Raw genomic sequence first — 20,225 nt, forward strand, 5'->3', positions numbered from 1 at the left:
TGTGATACAGAATGTCAGACTAGAGGATTGCAATGGTACCTTCTGCCCTTGGAATCTCTGAATCTCTGAACTACTGAATGAGTGGCTCTATGTCAGAGGCAAATAACATCAGTGAACAGCATCATGCACAGGACAGAGGAAACTTTTGTATAAGGTCATATATCAGAACAGGAACTCAATGAGATGAGTCATGTTGTGACTCAGTTAGCAAAGGTTAAGTTACGTACAGTATGAAGTACAATAGGAGACCCACAGAGATGTAGTCAAATGGAGCAATTGTGGATCAAGTTGCAGGCTCAAGAGTCTCCTGTGTAGATGTCACTCCAACTACTGATGGCCTTAGATAACAAGTTAGGATACAGTCTATCCAAGATTCTGCCTTGTATAAACTACAGAGTCCCAGCAAGTAATTACTCATCAGTGTATTGCACAGCCATCGATAAACACTCTTCTGCAGAAAACACATGGCTTGGAAGCAGAAACCAGAAGCAGATACAGATGGGAGAACAGAACCTGTGTCATTTGTATCTCTTCACTATGAAAACAATGGAGTTTGCTATTGAGATGGAAAGAAAACACGAAAAATACGTTGCAAATATGGAATCAATCCCTATGCAAGCAATGCATTATAATAAGTGAAGTCAAGAATTAATTTATGGCACCAGGAGAGAGAGAAAAAAGTACTCTGAAAATTGCAGTAAGCAAGGAGGACCCTCCAGTGAATTCTTTTAGTCAGATGGACACCTTCTGATGTCAGAACACAAGGGGTTCCAAAAACCAGAATTAACTTGTACTGCAAAAAGAAATTATGGGCACACACCTTAGATTCTACAACTAAAGAAAACAATTACCTAGTAATTAATTACATGACAGGACATATTCTAATAGGGCATACAAGTCCAGCTGCTTACCTTTTAAGTACTCTGAACCCTTTCATGTCAGTAGTTCCCAAATAACAGGATTATGCACATTGGTTTGATGCTGTGCGCATGAGCCAGTTCCATGGTAGTGATACCCTTCACTTTTACATTCATTGAGGTGAACTCAAAGTCGTTTTTAGATACCTGTCTGCGAAACATGTGGCTGCATCAGAAAGAGGTGAGCCATGAAAGTTCCTGGTTGTAACTGAAACGGTATATCCCTTTTAAAATTACCTATAAGACCTCTATGGTCTCTAGCACAAGTGTTACACATCTGGGGCAGGATTGCATGTTGTGCTTCCAGCCATGTTACTACACTCTAATTGTAGTATGACATGTGACCCTTATAGACCACAGACTGGCCCAATTGGTCAAGAAACTGAGCCATATTCCATATTCTTCAGAGTAACCACAGGTTAACAGGTTTAGGCTGCCAGTGAGCCTACGATACAAATCTAGGTACTGACAGAGGAAACTACCAGATTCCTCATATCAAGCCTTGAGTGGGACTCTGCTCATACTCTCAGGCTGACAATGACTGTGCACCTGTAAGGAACAGAATCTGACTGACTACTTAGGTAGCTCTCTTGAGCTGAGAGTGAATCAGAAAAGGACATTTATCCAGCGGCACAACATATGCAACTTGGCTAGGCCCGGGATTTTTGTGAAAATCAAATATGCAAAAAATATAGATAATTTATTTCAACTTAAGCTCAAACTCATTTACATCATTTTATTTCTCCACAGAAATAACATGCCGGGCCTGAAAAACATATCTCCACTAGAACTAGACTATTTGCTGAATGGTAAGAACAGCACAGTATGTCACCACCTGCCAAGGGTCTTTCCTGATGACTGCTTATGATTATAAAGGTAAATTATTTGCTTGTGTAAAATAATAGTTAGAAAAGGGAAAGGTCACCCATCCAGATATAAACTTGGCTGCAAAAAATCATCAGCATACCGAGTTAGCAGGCCTATTCATTGCTTTATAAACAGTAGACCAGGATAACATTACATAGTTTGCAATCTGTATTTGTTCTAACTATGTGAATCATAGCTTTGCATAATTTTATCACATTCCTGCCAAGAAAAAGCAAATATTAAATGAAATATTAGAAGCCAGCCAGTTAAATATCCTGGAAGAAGAAAAACATTGAGATTATCTCTATTGCTATGATTGATGAGCATTATTTTATCTGTGTGATTTGGTGGCTTGCTTCTTTTTATATTTTTTGTAATATCACTTTAAAATAATTTCTAAACTGCTATTAGTTTATTTTGGTTGGTCTGATATTGTTACATTGTGCTGAAGCATTCATATAACCACTTGCGTTTTTACATATCACATGATTGATTACCTACAGATAAGATAGAAAATATTACTTTAAGAGATCTGACCTTCAGTGTATCATGTTAGATTAAAAGAATTTAAGTGCTGCATTATGTGCACTCAGCACCAGGAAATGTTATAGAAGGAAAAACCGTTTACTGACGTTTTCTGCTTGGATCATGAGCTTCCTCCAGTAACATTCCTCTTCTGTTTCCCCTGCTGGAAATATTCCTTATCCCTAGGTTCTATTGTGAGAACAGACACAAATACCGCTTCACAAGATGACGAGTGATGGCCTTCTACCTGGAAGTCCCTTACTTTAGTAAGTTTTCTCCTGCAACACGTCCTGGTCCTTTCTAGGAAATGCAAGATCAAGAACTCCTTGGGAGATATTCTGCCTTTATACTCTGAACTAGTGATGTATAGAAGCAGTAAACAGCCAATAAGGGCTTGTGGGTGAACTTCCCCAATTTATGCACTGCATTGGACCACCAAGGCACTGATAATGCTGGCCCCGCAATGAGCCCTGGTATAGGCAAGTCATATGGGGAGTGAAGCTTGGGTTAAAAGGGGGTGAAGCTGTATCATGTGCCATTATGGTTATTCTGGCTTGTGCCCCAAGCCATAAGCAGCACTAGGGAAGCTGCCATGACTTAGAGAAGCCTCCTATGCTGCTCAAATTATGCCAGGGGCTGAATAAGGGAAGGTGCAAACGTGGCTAAAAGCCATTTTTGCTCTGCCTCTTTCCTGAATTGTGCCTTATGTGATATGAATTTTATTTAACTCCACAGATTCTTCCTTATACAACCATTCCTCCTTGTGCTGAAAAGCCTCTACTTCCCATTCTCAACTATTAGCAGAAAGTTCTAGGTTTTGCGCCATGGAGGAGATAGGATCAATCCCCTTTGTCCTTGCCTATCAGCAAGCTTTCCCCATGCCCACCCCTTTGTCTCCTAAACAACTGAGAAAAAAATTAACTAGGCCTCCAGGGAGAGAAATTCTTTCAGGAAGTGGAAGTGTGTCTTGTAGAAACATGCATTATCAATTAATATGATTGGAAGAACAGTATATTTTCAAACTGCACTAGACTTGTGTGTAGTGTCATCAGATCTGACTGCTTAATCCTGATTTGTTAATAAAAGTACCTCATTCACTGATGAGACGACATGAGTTGTCCAGGAGTAATTTGATGGAGACAGTGGATAATCACAGCAGTAGTGACCGACTGGATCTGTGACAGGGTGCATCTCTGGGAAGTGCTTAATTTGTAATGAAAAAGGTGCCAGGGCTCAAGCAATTATTTTCCATTCACAACTGATGCAGCAAGCCCAGAGGTGCCGTGGCTGTGAACTGCCAAGCCTAGAGGTGCCAGGACTCAGCCTTGGAACAAATTAAGCACTGTCTTTGGGTCATCACCACACCTGATGTACAGTATGTGAAGTACCCATCAAGGAAGGACAAAAACCAAGGAGAGAGAATTAAAAAGTTCCATCCTGGAGTTACATGATTTGTCAGGAGAATTTGCACTTTACAGATTATTGGCACTCTCTCTTGCACAGGATACTCCTGAAAGCTAAAGACCCCACGCTGTCAGATGAAACCAAATCAAATAAAGGAAGAGAAATTCTACAAGCAGGCTTTAAAATTGCACCTGTCCTCCTGGTGAAGTCTAATGACTTCCTGTACAAAGACACTCCCAGAATAAAAAGTCATGGAAGCTCTGTCGCTTACATTTAAAATTAGACAGGACAACGCACTAGAAAATATTCAGCAGGGAACAATCCTGAATTGGTGGGAGGCTGGACTAGAGTACTAGATTATCCGTTTTTCCATCTGTGATTTCTGTCTGAGGTTGTTACTACTTTTACTAATTAGGCCTTAAGTATTGATCAAGACAAGGTAACCTAAAAGCAACATTGGTCTCTTAGTTCACAAAAACAACAGTGTTCTGCCTATGTGTGATAAGATGGCATTTAAATTTGCTCATTTATACAAGTTCATCTGTTTGGGACCTAACCAGGAAATGTATGGAATCCTGTGGTTCATCACGTTAAAAAGAGAGTAACTCTGGCAGACTTTGTTTTATTCCATTGCCTGTTATCTCTCTGTGCATCCCCAAGGCTGTGCCTATAAAAGACTGCAAGGTGACAGAATATGTTCATACAGCCTTTAAGTGCTACTTTTCAGGATGCATTGTAGTCTGTAACCCTGAGGCACTAAAGTGTTTAATGATGTTACTGTATGTACTTAGTTAGTATTCTCTAAGTGGATCTTATATGAAAGTGTTCTAAATTATAAATCTAGAAGTTAACTTAATATTAGTGATAAGCAAACCTCAAAGGGTGCAGAGGTTCAGTTTTCATAAGCATCTTTAAATGCTGATGCTCATTTAGAGTCTACTTGAATCTCTTTGGCCTAAAAAAAAGAAATGGGTGGAATCTTCACGATAATTCCAGCAATACTGGTCTCCAGCCAAGTCAGCAAGACTTTAAGAATAACTTCTCTCCTGGTATTTTGAAAACTTCTGCTCCTGAACCTAACCTGACCAAGAAGGGCAGAGGTGCATACAAATGACCAAAATATCAAGACGAACGTATTTTCAAAAATCATTTGTTTTTCAGGACCTGCACAAATGAGATACTGCACATTCATACAGCTATTCTGCTGAACAAAATTAAATGAAAACTAGTTATTTGCAAATACTGTATGATCTAGTGGTAACAGCATGTTTCCTGGTTTCTTACTTGTTCTGCCTTTTGTAATGTACTGGTTATGAAATGTGTGTATGTGTGTGCAGGAGAAACAGAGACGAGTACAGGCTTGGTGGAGGGCAGTGAATGAAAGTGGAAATAGTGCAATAATGTTATAAGGCACAGCTAGGAGTGAGACCTTTCATCAAGACGGTATAATACTTTTCACTATAAGCCCCTATTTTCAGTTGCTTATAGCTTTGCTAAACTTTAACTATTTGGGCTGAAGTTTTCCATGCTTAGTCTCTGCCACAGGCTGTTTTGGTTTTTTTTACCCTCCCCCCCACCCGACCCCTCCCCTGCAAAAAGTCTGTGTCCTTTTTAAAGGATGTGATAAGTGCCCAATGGTAAATTCAAACATTTCTTTGAAAGCTCTATCACTCTCTGGGTTTGGGGCAGGAACTTTAAAATTGGGGGTGGGGGTGGTCTGGGGTCCGAGCGGTGCCTTTTGCTCCCCTCCCCAGATATACATCCAGATTTGACCAAGTGAGACGCCTGTCAAAATTGTTATTTGCACACGTTCAGTATGGGGTTTTTAAGAGTTTGGCTGCTAAAATCTCAGAACATTCCATGTACACAGAGCATGCTCCTTGGCCCCACCGAGCTTGAGCCCCAGCTGAGATACAATAGTAGCAAAGATCCTTTTGGTGTGAAGAAGCAGTGGGCTAAGCACCAGGAGAAAATCTCAGCTCTTCCACTTACCAATATTAGTAATTCTTTGCACTCTACTACTGTCTAACAAGCAGTTGTGTAAGCCAGTGGTGAAGTATGTGGCATGTTTCCATTCTAATTGCTGGCCCATATAGAAGATAAGAGGCTACTATTCCTATCAGTTACTCCATTAGCTCAAATGGTCTGTGGTGTGGATTTAAAGGTCCTGGGCTTAAATCCTACTGATTACCCATACGAGGGTCAATATAATTCCAGATAATGGCTTTTTTCAGTTTATTTCAAACACCTAGGAAATTACATGTAAAACACCTTCTTTTGAAGAATATTAAGATTGCAAAGTCAAGCACTGAGGCAAAAGTTAGGAAATGCCAGAATTAAGATCATCCTTGCAATTTTAATACTCCTTGTGTGTACTATGAAGTAGTATTGTTCTGTAACATCCCTGCTTCATTCAATGCACAAGGCAGACAGTGAAAGAAGCAGAGGTTTATAAGGCTACCAAGGATGTTCTCTTGTGCTAAAGACAGTGGAGAACTATGAACTATTCCTGGCTTGGTCACAGACTTTCTAGATAAGACTATCATGATGCATATATACAAAGGGGAGAATAAGTTTACCCAGGCAACCTTGAGTCTAAGTATTTCTTAACTTCTGCATGTTTGACTCTGCAATCTAAACATTATTTAAACATCTTTTTTGTATGTAACAGTATGAAACCTGTCAAGAATATGTGACTGGAGCTGGTAGAAAAATGCACATATTTATGTACAAATCATTATTCATTGAAAGAATACACCTAAATTACCAATAAATATTGACAGGTTTCAGAGTAGCAGCCGTGTTAGTCTGTATTCGCAAAAAGAAAAGGAGTACTTGTGGCACCTTAGAGACTAACAAATTTATTTGAGCATAAGTTTTCGTGAGCTACAGCTCACTTCATCGGATGCATCCAATGAAGTGAGCTGTAGCTCACGAAAACTTATGCTCAAATAAATTTGTTAGTCTCTAAGGTGCCACAAGTATTCCTTTTCTTTTTTCAATAAATATTGGTGATAGCAAGTTATTCCATCAACTCTAATCCTGATATCTGAGATCTTATTCAGACCCTAAAGAAAGAGAAAAAGCTAACTCTCCTTTCACATTGGGACATAACTGATTAAGAGAGAGAAATTCATTTAATTAAGATATCCAGAGGATCATAGCTAGCATTTTGTGATGTATTACTGAATTTTAAAAGTTAACTTTGTTTTACTGTGACTTTTGTATATTAACATTCAGGACCATCTGCACAGACTTTATCCATGCATATTTCAAACTCTGGAAGAGCTCAAGTTTGAATTAGTGCTGATGTGTGGACATTGTTCATCATTAACGCACAGTATGTGTGCCCTGAAGAAAGGTCAAGAGATCCTGAAATATAGAAACATCCATATCAACACCTGCTACAGAATAATGATATCATCCCAAGCCAGTTTTAGATACCTGTCAGTGAAACCTGTGACTATATAGGAAAGAGGAGACGCACCAACGGGCAAGTTCTCAAATTACTGCAGATTGCCTCCTCCTCCCCACAATTTTTTGGGGGGTTAGTTCGTTTGCCAAAGCTGTTCATTCCCAGTCCTGGAGAGAGCATCCCTATCGCTGGCCGAAAAGTGGAAATCTCTTCCCAGGAAAAATGTCACATTTCTGGAATTGTTCTTCATCCCAAATCACAGTGAAAAGTCAGAAACATGAAATTTTTCACCGGAAGGGATTTCCAGAAGGCTCTTGTATATTTCACAATCTCCCTGCAGACAGAAATTGAAAAGGACAAGAGCTCTCCAGGCAGGCAGCGAAGACTGAGTGCCCTGCTTCTTTGCTTCCCCTCAGCCAGGCTGCCAGAGAGGCATAGACCTAGGGAGCTCATCCTCCAGGCCACCCCCCACCCCCAGCCTGGCTGCTGGGAGATTAAGTACCTTCGTTCTCTGCCTGTACAACAGTAGAGCGGGGAATGGGGATGGGGGTGGGTGCGGGGGTACAGCTAAGGATGTGGGGAGCCAGGGCACTCAGACTCCAGCAGCCCGCCTAGAAAGCTCTTATAAATTTCACTTTTCAGTTAAATTGACAAGAGCCTTCCAGGCGGCCAGCTGGGGAACAGTCATGTTGATTTTCCTGGTGAAAAATTGGAATTTGTTGTTAAAATTGAAATTTTCCTCTGGAAAATTTAGATTGTTCAAAAAGGGCATTTTCCACAGGAAAATCACGGGGACAGAAAATCCCCATCCACTTCTAAGTGTCACATCTCTCATCATGCCATGGCCCAAATTTGGGATGGAATGTGTGACAAAAACTAAAAATGAAAGACACAACATTAATTCATGCTCAAAATTCAAAACATACACAAAGCCCTGGTTCCCTGAACACAATAGGAACAAACAACAGCAAGCAATTTCCAGTCTAAGTCTGCCTTCCCAGTATTATGTGCCCAAAAGCAGCTTTGTCTCTCAGCTTCCTCCCAGGGCCACATTCCTCCCAGGGCCCTTTTTCTGCTGGTCACTAACAGACACACACAGCTGCAACCAATAAGTCCCTTCACCTCTATATTTTCAGTCACTACCAGGAAAACCCATCAAACCAAAACAGCTTAACTCTGCTTAGGTTTTGGCTCCTGACTTAATGCCTTGGGTGGTGGCTTTCTATTGTTTCCAGTTATCTCAGCATAAAGGGACCTAACTGATTCTCCACTTAATCTGAATGCAGAGAGATTGGGATACCCATCAGCTTTAATCAGGTCCTTGACTGTCTCTGGACCAAAGACCTGCTTGATGGTAGCCATTATCACCTTCCAGCATGACAATATTGTTCTACTGGTATAGATGTATCCCACGTTTTTCAAAAGGCAAAGCAAAACATGCCCCATGCTTTGATCACTAAATAGATTTTAAACACATCTATATACATGAGAGTGGCCTTACCAATAACTAGCACAAATCATTTCCCAATTCTGTGGCAGAAACACATGATTTTAAAATGGCTGGACCCTCACTGTCCAGCCAAATTGAAAGATATTGAACTATCAATCTCCAGGAAGATGAGCAGTGACAATGTCTTTATTACTTGTATATCGTATGGGTGAACTATCATTGACTCTCAACAGAATACTGCTGCCTGTTGTAACACAGCCTAAAACAATAGGGGAAAGCTCCACGGAAAAATCAGACATTTGAGGGAAATTCTGGGACCCTATACTAATCTGCCTTATGCAACCATTATATAATTCTTGGCACTGGGTGTTTGTGCTCCTATGAACTGTATGTTGTAATACTATCCCCTTCTGCTGTCCAGAGAAGTGATAGGAGCAACGTCCCTATATTCCACAAACTGAAATGAAGATGAACAAAGTCAGTCCTTCCAAAAATGGAACTTTTGGTGCCAGAGCAGCACACACTGTCAATTGCTCTGTCGCAGAGGTTCGCAATCTCTTCCCTTCTGCAAGTTCACGCTTTAGACATGAAAATAATGTAACATTCTAAAGTCATGGCCCCAGACACCGCAGACTCAGTAGGACTAGCTGTACACTTCCTGCTCCCTTCCCCCTCCTTGAGAGAGATCTTGGAGGCAGTAGCAAGGACAGGGATGCAAAAGCTCTTGTTGCTGTCCCTGAGCCTCAATGCATGCAGCTGGTACAACTTTGAGCAGCCTTTAGACTAGGTTACACCTGGGCCATCATGGCCCCCAGCTACCTAAGATGGGGGGAGAGGGGAGACAGTGAGCAAAAAACAGTTATTTAAAGACACCTTTCGCCCCACTCTTCTCAGTTACACTGCGTGCATCTAGCTCCCCTCAAGGGTCAAGCATAACTGGCAAACAGGTTTTTGAATGGTTTCAGAGTAGCAGCCATGTTAGTCTGTATCTGCAAAAAGAACAGGCGTACTTATGGCACCTTAGAGACTAACAAATTTATTAGAGCATAAGCTTTCGTGGGCTACAGCCCCTAGATGTTCCATTCTATGCATCTGATGAAGTGGGCTGTAGCCCACGAAAGCTTATACTCTAATAAATTTGTTAGTCTCTAAGGTGCCACAAGTACTTCTGTTCTTTTTTTAGGTTTTTGAATGGTGTTACACCCTGTTGACACTAGTGTTTACAAAGCAGTTAGTTAAAACGAGTTAGGCAAGATACTCAACCCATTTTCTTACTTTAGACATGGACTTAGATAGCAATTAGAAGGTGTAATTTGCTCATTTGGACTAGTTCCTCCACTTTATTTCTTGTCTCCTTTCAAACACTTCACACCTGGCCATTCCACCAGTATGTGTACCAAACTCCAAAAGAACCAGGAAGTGGCCTGAGATCTCAACAGGATCTGCACCTGCACAGTCTCCCGATAGCCATACATCTAAACAGAGGTGAACAGGAGGACAGGTTGGAGAGAGTGTGCAAGGTGAAACCTAGGGATGGCTTTGAGGGAGGCATATGGATACCACTGTTTGAGTAAGAGATTATAATTATTTCTTGATAGTGATCTATTTGCTTAACTTGCACCACCAGATACATGAAGGTCATTTGTACTGGCAGAATGAAGCCCTGTGAATTTAGTTTATATTGCTGATCATGGTTGTTAGGATTATTTAGACAAATAATCTGTTTTGTTCCAATTCTTACTAGGATAGCCTGGGAAGGCATATATATAGAGGCGGTCTCTCTCTCTCTCTCTCTCTCTCTCACTCACACACACACACACACACACACACACACACACCCCCATCCCTCATTCACCGTCATGCCCACCAGCTTTAAATATTTGTGACTGACATTTCTAATATGGGGAACTCACTCAAATATATCTTCCATATATTTTGCAACAGTGAAATGTCATAGAAAGTGGAGCATCAAATATTATTCCCCACTCTACAGACCAGTTTTAGAAGACAAGAGGGCAGTAGTCTTCCTTTGATTGGTGACCAATTAAATAGCAAACCCACAGTAACTAAAATCTTTGTGTGACTGCCAGATGTGGAGCTAAGGGAGAGCATTGTTCAGGTGAGCACCACTATGACCATAGGTCTATTTCTTTCCCTTTGATGTTGCCTATTGTCCCTTGGGATAAAAATTGAAGCACGAAATGCAGAGACTTTACAATGTTTAAAGACTGTGGCAATTTAGTTCAGGCTGATTTTCAAAATGAAACAACTGAGTTTCAAATCAAACTGTTGATCTGTGTCTACAATCATCACAGTATGTTGTGTATTTAGGAAATTATTTATTTACTCTAGTGTGATATATTTAATTGCAATATATTATTTAGTCACAAGATATCTCTTGTCTGCTATATGGAGTTCCAGACTGGGTGTGGTCCGTGGTAAACAACAGACAAAGCTGGAACTCAAGTTCTGTGAAAGCCTCTTCCTCATACTTGACAGATAGAGGGTAGCCGTGTTAGTCTGTATCTACAAAAACAACAAGGAGTCCAGTGGCACCTTAAAGACTAACAGATTTATTTGGGCATAAGATTTAGTGGATAAAAAACCCCTTCTTCAGATGCAACTATCTGTAGTTGTTTCCTTTAATAAATATTTCTTGTTTAAAATGGACTGTCAAAAGTAAACCTGTGAGAAACTGAATTCACTCCCTAGTGGAACTGGTCAAAAAATATGACACTCGAATTTTGACAAAAATTTTGACAATTTTTTTGAAATTTTGTGCAATTTTTTTCCTGATTTTGATCAGCTTATAGAGTGTGTTTGAAAGTTATCAAAAATTCAGAATTTGACAAACAGGTTTTCCAACCAGCTCCATTCACTAGTAACAATTCATTATCTTAGCACTGCAGCTCCCAGCCCATAAAAAGCTTAATTGTCCACCTAAGGTAATGCCCTGCCTTTGTGTGTGAGAGACTGCCCTCTAGTGTTTGACTGACAGAGAGATTAAGATTGTTGCCTGCAGCGTTGTTGCAGCCGTGTTGGTAACAGGATACTAGAAAGAGAAGGTAAGTGAAGTAATATCTTTTGTTGGACCAACTTCTGTTAGTGAAATAGACAAGCTTTGGAGCTTATACAGAGTTCTTCAGGTCTCTGAGTAAGCTCGAAAGCTGGTCTCTCTCACCAACAGAAGATGATCCAGTAAAAGATATTACCTCACCCACCTTGTCTCTCAGACAGATTAACAGGCATTCTACTGCTTCCAGAAAAGGGAGATTTCCTTTAGCTCAGGTTATAAAGGTCTGAATTTTTGGAGCTGAATGAAGCAGGGATCTAAGACCTGCCCCCTTCAGGTACATGTGTGTAAGAGCTTAAACAAATAATTATTTGTTGTCTCCCACACATGAATTAGTTACATAAAGACGGTGTAAGAGTTGCTATAAAAACTCTACCATCACCACTAACATGAGCAAAGAGCCTAAGTATGTTTCTTCCTGCCTAAGTGTAATAAAGAGAAACAGTAGAATGATTGGAATCCATGAACACATGCCCAGAGTCATTCGATGTCTTTAGACTGATGTATGCTCCTACACCGATAAACATGGCTGCTGTGGGTCCTGATAAGGTAGCACAGGTGTAGCATTCAGTAAACCAGAGTTTCCTCCATGGGGTTGTGGTACTGTAGTTAACTTATAATTATACTGGGATATGGGAGCAACAAGAGGGATAACAGTGTGGGAATCTGCTTAGCATCTTAGATATCTATACACAATGCAAGGAGTATGGGGAATAAACAGGAAGAACAGGAAGTATTAGTACATAAAATAGATGATGACTCAATTGCCATCACTGAAGTGGGATAAATCTCATAACTGGAATATAGGTATAGAGGGGTAAGCTTGTTCAGGAGGGACAGGCAGGAAAAAAAAGGGACAAGGTCTTGTACTGTACATCAAGAATATACATACACTTGTTCTGAGATCCAGAAGAGGTCAGAGGCAGACCAGTTGAAAGTCTCTGGGTGAAGAGACTGGTATAAAACAGAGGCGACCTCATGGCAGGGGTCTACTGTAGACCACCAGATCAGGAAGATGATGTGGATGAAAAATTTCTAGAACAAATAACAGAAATATCCAAAACACAAGACCTAGTAGTAACATGGAACTTCGTCTACCTAGCTACCTGTTGGAAAAGTAATACGGCAAAATACATGTCCAATACATTCTTGGAATGTACTGGGGACAACTTTTTGTTTCAGAAGGTGGAGGAAGCAAGGGGACGGCCATTTTAAACTTGATTCTGACCAAGAGGGAGGAGCTGATTCTGAATCTGAAGGTGGAAGGCAATTTGGGTGAAAGTGATCATGAAATGATAAATTTAATGATTTTTAAAAAAGGAAGGAGTGAGAGCAGCAGAACAAGGAAAATGGACTTCAATGAAAGCAGACTTTAACAAACTCAGAGAACTGGTAGGGAAGATTCCATGGGAAGAAAATCTAAGGGAAAAAGAAGTTCAGGAGAGCTGGCAGTTTCTCAAAGAGACAGTATTAAAGATGCAACAGCAAACTCTTTAATGACAGGAAAATCAAAAACGAACCCTACAAAAATTGGAAACATGGGCAGATTGCTAAGGATGAGTACAAAACAACAGTACAAGCATGTAAGGACAAAATCAGAAAGAGGCACAAGGCACAAAATGAGTTATACCTAGCAAGGGACAAAAAAAGGCAATAAGTAGACATTCTATAAATACATTAGAGTCAAGAGAAAGTTAGAGGAAAGTGTAGGTCCTTATCAGGGAAGGAGAGCTAATAACGCACAACATCAGGATGCCTCAGGTGTTTAATGCTTATTTTGCTTCAATCTTGACTGAAAAAGTAAATTGTGACCAGATATTAAAACAAATAATATTAACAACAACGTGAAGGAACCCAAGCCAAAATAATGAAAGAACAGGTTAAAGAAGAGTTAGACAATTTATATGTGTTCAAGTCAGCAGGGCCTGATGTAATTCACTCTAGGGTACTTAAGGAACAAGGTGAAGTAATCTTGGAACTATTACCAATTATCTTTGAAAACTCATGGAGGACAGGTGAGGTTCCCGAGGGCTAAAGAAGGACAAACACAGTACCTATATTTTAAAAGAGGAACAAATGGAAATGATACACCAGTCAGCCTAACTTTAATACCTGGAAAGGTACCAGAACAAATTACTAAACAATCTATGTGTAAGCACCCAGAGGACAACAGGGTAATAAATAATAGCCAACATGGATTTGTCAAGAACATATCATGCCATACTAACTTAATTTTCTTCTTTGACAGGGATACTGGCCTTGTGGATAAGGGGGAAGCTGTAGAAGTGATATATACTTATAATCTGTTAGTCTTTCAGGTGCCACCAGATTCCTCATTGTTTTTGTACTCAAAAAGAAGGTATCAATGGTTCGCTGTCAAACCAGGATGGGGCAGGGGGAAGAAAACATATCTAGTGGGGTCCTGCAGGGATCTTTCTTGGATCTGCTACTCTTCAATATTTTCATTAATGACTTGGATAATGGAAAGGAGAGTACATCTATAATATTTGCAGCTGACATCAAGCAAACACTCTGGAGGACAGGATTAGGATTCAGGATGACCTTGACAAATTGAAGACATACTGGTCTGAATTCAACAAGATGAAATTCAATAAAGATATATGCACTTAGGAAGGAAAAATCAAATGCACAGATATAAAATGGGGAATAATTGGCAAGGCAGTAGTACTGCTGAAAAGGTTCTGGGGGTATGAGTGGATCACAAATTAAATATGAGTTAACAATGTGATGCAGTTGCAAAAAAGGCTAACATCTTTCTGGAGTGTACTAACAGGAGTGTTGTGTGTAAGACTCAAGAGGTAATCATCCTGCTCCACTCAGAACTGGTGAGCTCCAGCTGGAGTACTGAGTCCAATTCTGGGCACCACTCTTTGGGATGGATGTGGATAAAATGGAGAGAGTCCTGAAGAGCAACAAAAATGATAAAAGGTTTAGAAAACCTGACCTATGAAGAAGGTTAAAAAACTAGACATGTTTAATCTTGAGAAAAGACAACTGAGGGTGGACCTGATAACCATCTTCAAATATGTTAAGGGCTGTTATAAAGAGGATGGTGATCAATTGTTCTCCATGTCCACTGAAAGTAGGACAAGTAGTAACGGTCTTGAGCTACAGAGAGGGAGATTTAGGTTAGATATTACCAAAACTTTCTAACTATAAGGACCGTTAAGCACTGGAGGAATAGTCCTCCAAGAGACATTGTGGAATCCCTGTAACTGGAGGTTTCTGAGAACAGGCAAACACCTGTGAGCGATAGTCTAAATATGCTTAGTTCTGCCTCAGCACAGGGAGCTGGACAAGATGACCTCTTGAGGTCCCTTCCAGTGCTACGTTTCTATGATACTGTATTTAGGATTTTATAACGATAAAAGATAACCTGATGTTCTCTCAGCTACAAACTTTGATCCAAGTGGAGGATGAGAACTTTTCTTCTCTAGCTGAATAACTTAAATAATATAGGGGGCCTTTGAGGTAGGCAGAGCGCAGTTGCCCAACGTAGCATACAACCAGGACACTAGGGTTCACATTCCAAAAAGCAGCTACATAAATCAGAAGAATTGATATTAGGGAAGAGATTTCTTCCCCTCACCCCATCTAAATAAAACTGATAGAGCATGGTGCATTTGCTTGCAACTTCTATTACTCAAGTGCTATAAGAAATTAGCAATTTTTCAATCTCCAGTTTCTAATCCTGAGAACATCATCTGTTGGGGTTTTGGAAACACCACAGGGAAAGCCAAGCTGCTTAAAAGCTAGGAAATGTTTCAGGAGATACCAGTGTCAATGTCATCAGTTGCTTTCACCACCTCACTGCTAAAATTAACATGGAGTAAAAAAAATCTGGAAAACCGTCTCAGTCAGTGGCACTTTATAAACTGATACAAAATCCCATTCAGCACAAAAAAAAATGAAAAAGAAAAGAAAATTAGTGAGTTTAAAATTAATAACTATATCTCCTGCTTTCAGAAAAGACATATGCTGGAGCTACATGTCAGGCCATTGAATATTTCTATACTGGCACTGCAGCTGCATGTAGAACCAAATGGAAGAAACAATCTTTTTTAAAAGGGAGAAGTGACACAGTGGTAATACTACCATGAACACTCGTGGTCCTTGAAAAAGATCTTTAAATTCTCATTATTTCTCATTTGCATTTGCCATCACTGGAATTTTTATGATAAGGTCCAATTAAGAAAAATGTTTCTTTTTTACAAGGCCTATTTATCAAAAATTCAGATAAATTCTTTGATGAATTTTCTGCATAAACTAATCATGAATAAACATAATCCTGTTGCTCCAAGAACAGATGCCATCCTGTAATTCCCTGTTCCTGACAGCTCTGCTCTCCAGTCATAAAGGAAAAGGAAATTATTTGACCAAGTTTACAGAGTATACCATAAATCATAGGCACCTTTGCCAGGGCAAACTCATGTTTCTTTTATGAAACAATTACTCCTAAAAGAGTTTATTTTCATTTTAATAAATTTTCTTTATAAAAAAAATAGAACACTGTGTTCTTAAACACTTGGTATTTTTCAGTTCTGGTTGAGAGTAAAAATTTGCATCATCAAGTGGCTTTCTACAAGCAGGTAGGCTGTTACCCAGCTGCAGAATGGGGGGATTCTGTAGGAGATAGTTTGATAATATTTGTATTTTTCTCACTTGGAAAAGTGTCATTGGAAAATGGTGGGGTTTTAAGAGTTGTCTCTGTCCAAGTCAGATATTGGATATATGAAATAAGAAAAAAGCCTTTTGTGAATGCGCTCAGAAGGGAAATTTCAAAAGCAGGTGCTCTGTGGGAGATCATCACATTCTCTTTTAGCCAGCACAAGTATGGTTGACTTTTTTTGCCCCAGAGGGTAAATAGGGCATGGAAGGGGTTCTAAAAATACACTCCCAGCACTGCTCATTCCTGCTTGAGAGTATCCCGTCCCTCTCCTGACTTCCAGCACCCCTCTCTCCCACACACACCTACTGCGAAGCACACAGGAATCCAGGTTTACATAAAGGACAAGTCTGGCCTGAAAGTGGCACCCACACATAGGGATGTTCAAAGGGCACATCCCTGAATAGAGCAGTTTTTATATTTATACTGTCATATTTCCTGGTACATTATGGTGCTGGGGTGAAGACTCACACCCCATTGATGGAAGGAAACATACATTAGCACATACATGGGGTAGAGTATAATGGAGTAACTGGCACAAAGAAAGCACTGACCTCGCTTACATGTTCTGCCATGTCCCCCCCTCCACACATCAGACATATACTGCTCCCTTAGTCCAGAGGTCCTGGGGCAATTTTTATAGTGGGGATGCTGAGAGCCATTTAACCAGACTGTAAACCCTGTATACAATGGAAACCAACTCCAAGCCAGGGGGTGCAGCAGCACCCGTAGTCCCAACACCTATGCCTTAACCTCAGTGAGCAGCAGCACCATGAAATACAGTGCATCAGGATTAGAAGCAGTAGAATAGAAGGTACTAGCTTAGAGGAAGAGGCATATCATCATTAGCATAGTCCCTGGTACAATGCGTCACCTGAACACAATCTCTGGTTCCCTGGCTGAGCATAGACTGTTCAACGACACTCTGCTCTGCCCATATTTTATCGATCAGGGACACAAATAACAGCATGGCGGTGGCCATGCTGGGTACAAAGGGGCGGCAATACGGCACTGGGTATCTCAGAGCACTTAGTGTTTTCAGAACAAACTGTGTTAATTAACTCAGATACAACCCTGCACGGCCCATTTCAATATGGAAACAAGGAGCTCACCCCTCAGCTGTGCCAGAGCAGAAGGTCCTGCCGGCCATCCACCTCCAGCAGGACTACGCTCTGGGGCCCTTAGAGGAGCACATGCCTGTGATAGTGTTCCAGGACCGAGATCATTCAGTCAGCATCTCCTAGATGCATGGACCCCTCCTTTCCAACAACTCATTGGCTGACTGCACTGACTTTCTGTATGTCAGACTGCCCTCTGCTCTGCCTTATCCTCATTCCAGCCCATGCCCGTCTCCAGGGTATGATTCTCTACCCTGAGGTGGAAATGCTGGGGCAAAACCCCTGTGCTCCCCAGCTGTGGAGGGGTTTTTGTGGTCAACTTCCACCCCCCTCCTCCCAGGACATTTTGTAAAAATGCTATGCATAGCCAGAGGGCCCTTCCCTGACAGCCTTACTCCAACTGCCATTTTCAGCAACACACACACACACACACTTATAAATTTTTCACCTCTATTTCCTATTCCCTTCACTTTCATCTAAACATAACTCTACAACTCTGCTCCTGCCTCTCCCCTTCAGCAGTTTTGCCTTCTCTCATCCCTCCTGACTGCAAGGTTGTGCTCCCTCTTCCCCGCCTTTGTCATCTCCAGCTTCTCTTCCCTCACCCCGTCTTGCAGGCTCCATTATTCAGTTTTTCCCTCCATTTCTGTGTGAATGCTCATCCCCTACCATGCCCCTGCCTCCCCTCTCCACCTGCCTTTACTATTTAATATTTGTATGCATAGTGCTTCAAGCCTCAGTTGTGAGAGGTACTACAAAAACACATTACGAAGAGAGCCCAGTCCAAAGAGCTCAATCTCTTGCTCCTCTGTCCGTTACCCTTCATATTTCCCTTGTTGCCTCATACTATCTGCCACCTCTTCTCCACCAGGACATGGATCTACTCCACCATGAGAACACATTTCAGTTGCATCTGGTATTAAAATTTTAAGCCTCCTCTTGGTGGCAACGTCCTTTCTGAAAAGAGACAAATTTGTGACAACAGCAATACAAGTGCCTAATACCAGAGATCTGAAATCACTTTCCCTTTTGCCTTAGTACTTTTTTTAAACAGACCCTAAATGAATGTCACTGTTTATTAAATATTTTTCCTTAAATGATGTTTTCAGAGGAGACAATAGCAACTGGAAATGACAACTTGTGCCAGCTTTAAGTCATATTATCTCCTGACAACACAGCATATAATATGTGTCATTCAATGTATGAATGATTTCTTCTGTTCAGAGTTTTCATCCGCCTGCTTGTCGCACAAAGTATATGCATTACCCGATTAAATAACTCATGGCCCCATAAATCGTTAACCATGTGTACAGTACATAATTCAGTGGTCTGCAAACTGAGCTACAATTCAAAGCTTTTTTTAGGTTTAAAAAAAAAATTAACTTTGTTTACCAAAAACTGTTCCAGTGACCTTTCTCTCTAGTTTCCATGACATGTTTCTTCAGCTAACTGCTCAAAACATTTTTAATGCCACATTCAACCTCTGCAAAGTCAAACTAACGCATAACAATCCATCAAAATCAGCTAGATAACAAAAAGCACATTCTGATTCCAGAATTATTGTCATCTGATTCTAAATGACAGGGTATGAAACAAAAAGAACAGAGAGTTTGATTTTGAAAAGCAAAACTAACCCCACAAGAGTGATAAGAAAAAAATATTTTGGATCAAGATACTGGCAAATTGATATGAGATTAAGCACAAAGACAATATATGCATTGTCGCATATGCAAACTTTGGTCAAATAAAGGCTTTTAATAGTGTGTAACCAGAGACTCTTTAAATATAGATATTATAAATTTGTTTTATAAGAATAAAGCAGGAATGTGCTTGAACCATAAAGTTTAGATATGGTTCCAAATTCCCCCAAAGGCTGTTGGTTCAGGCCCATCTCTTACCTAAAGCAAGGTTTTGATCATTGTTTGTCGACATAAGAGTTTGTGGACACCTAGGCAACCCTAAATATAATCCACATCGAAATTTAGAAGTGAGAAGAAACATTCTAAGAGACTCATCTGAAGTGAGCCTAGAAGAAATCAGCTTCAGTACACCCTTCATCACCATAGCATCTTATCACCTCCTCCAAGATAACAAGGGAACAACACACTTGCTCTCTCTCTATATTCACTCCCTCCCACCAAGAAGCAGGCTTAGCAGGGGCTGCAGAAGGCCATTTAAAGAGGGAGGGGGACATAGGGTCACCCAGTCTGACCTTCTTTTCCCCCACTCAGGCACCCTCCCCGGCCCACTGGCTGCTTAACCCTTCTGGCCCATGAGCTCCTCCATCCACCCCTTCCAAATCTGAGTCAATGGCATTGCAACCTGGCATATGAGGTTGCAGCACCACTCAGGTTTGACTCAGCAACCCCTCCATCATAACCGAGAGGCAGCTGGGCAAATCTGATGGAATGACATTGCGACATGGTACTCAGGGTCACAGCACCACTCAGGTGTGGCCCAGCGACCCCTCCATCATCATGGAAAGGTGGCCAGGCCAAATTTGAGTGAGTACCACGCAGGGTCACAGCAACACTCCGGTTTGGCCCAGCCAAAACGCATTAGGGCCATGGTGCAGGTGCCCCCACCGACCTCCGGTCACCTATCTTTGGTGGGGGTTTTTCCCTTTCAAATTGAAGTGTGAAAATGAAGGGGCTATAGTGGGAAATCCTGATTAAAGTATTAGGTTTTGCATTGAACTCTGAAAGCAGCAAGGCTAGTGGTCATTCTTATTGCACTGGGCAGCGAGTTCCATCGTTTTGGCCAGCCTCT

The sequence above is a fragment of the Chelonia mydas genome, chromosome 6 (assembly GCF_015237465.2).
Source record: "Chelonia mydas isolate rCheMyd1 chromosome 6, rCheMyd1.pri.v2, whole genome shotgun sequence".
Classification (NCBI taxonomy): Eukaryota; Metazoa; Chordata; order Testudines; family Cheloniidae; genus Chelonia; species Chelonia mydas.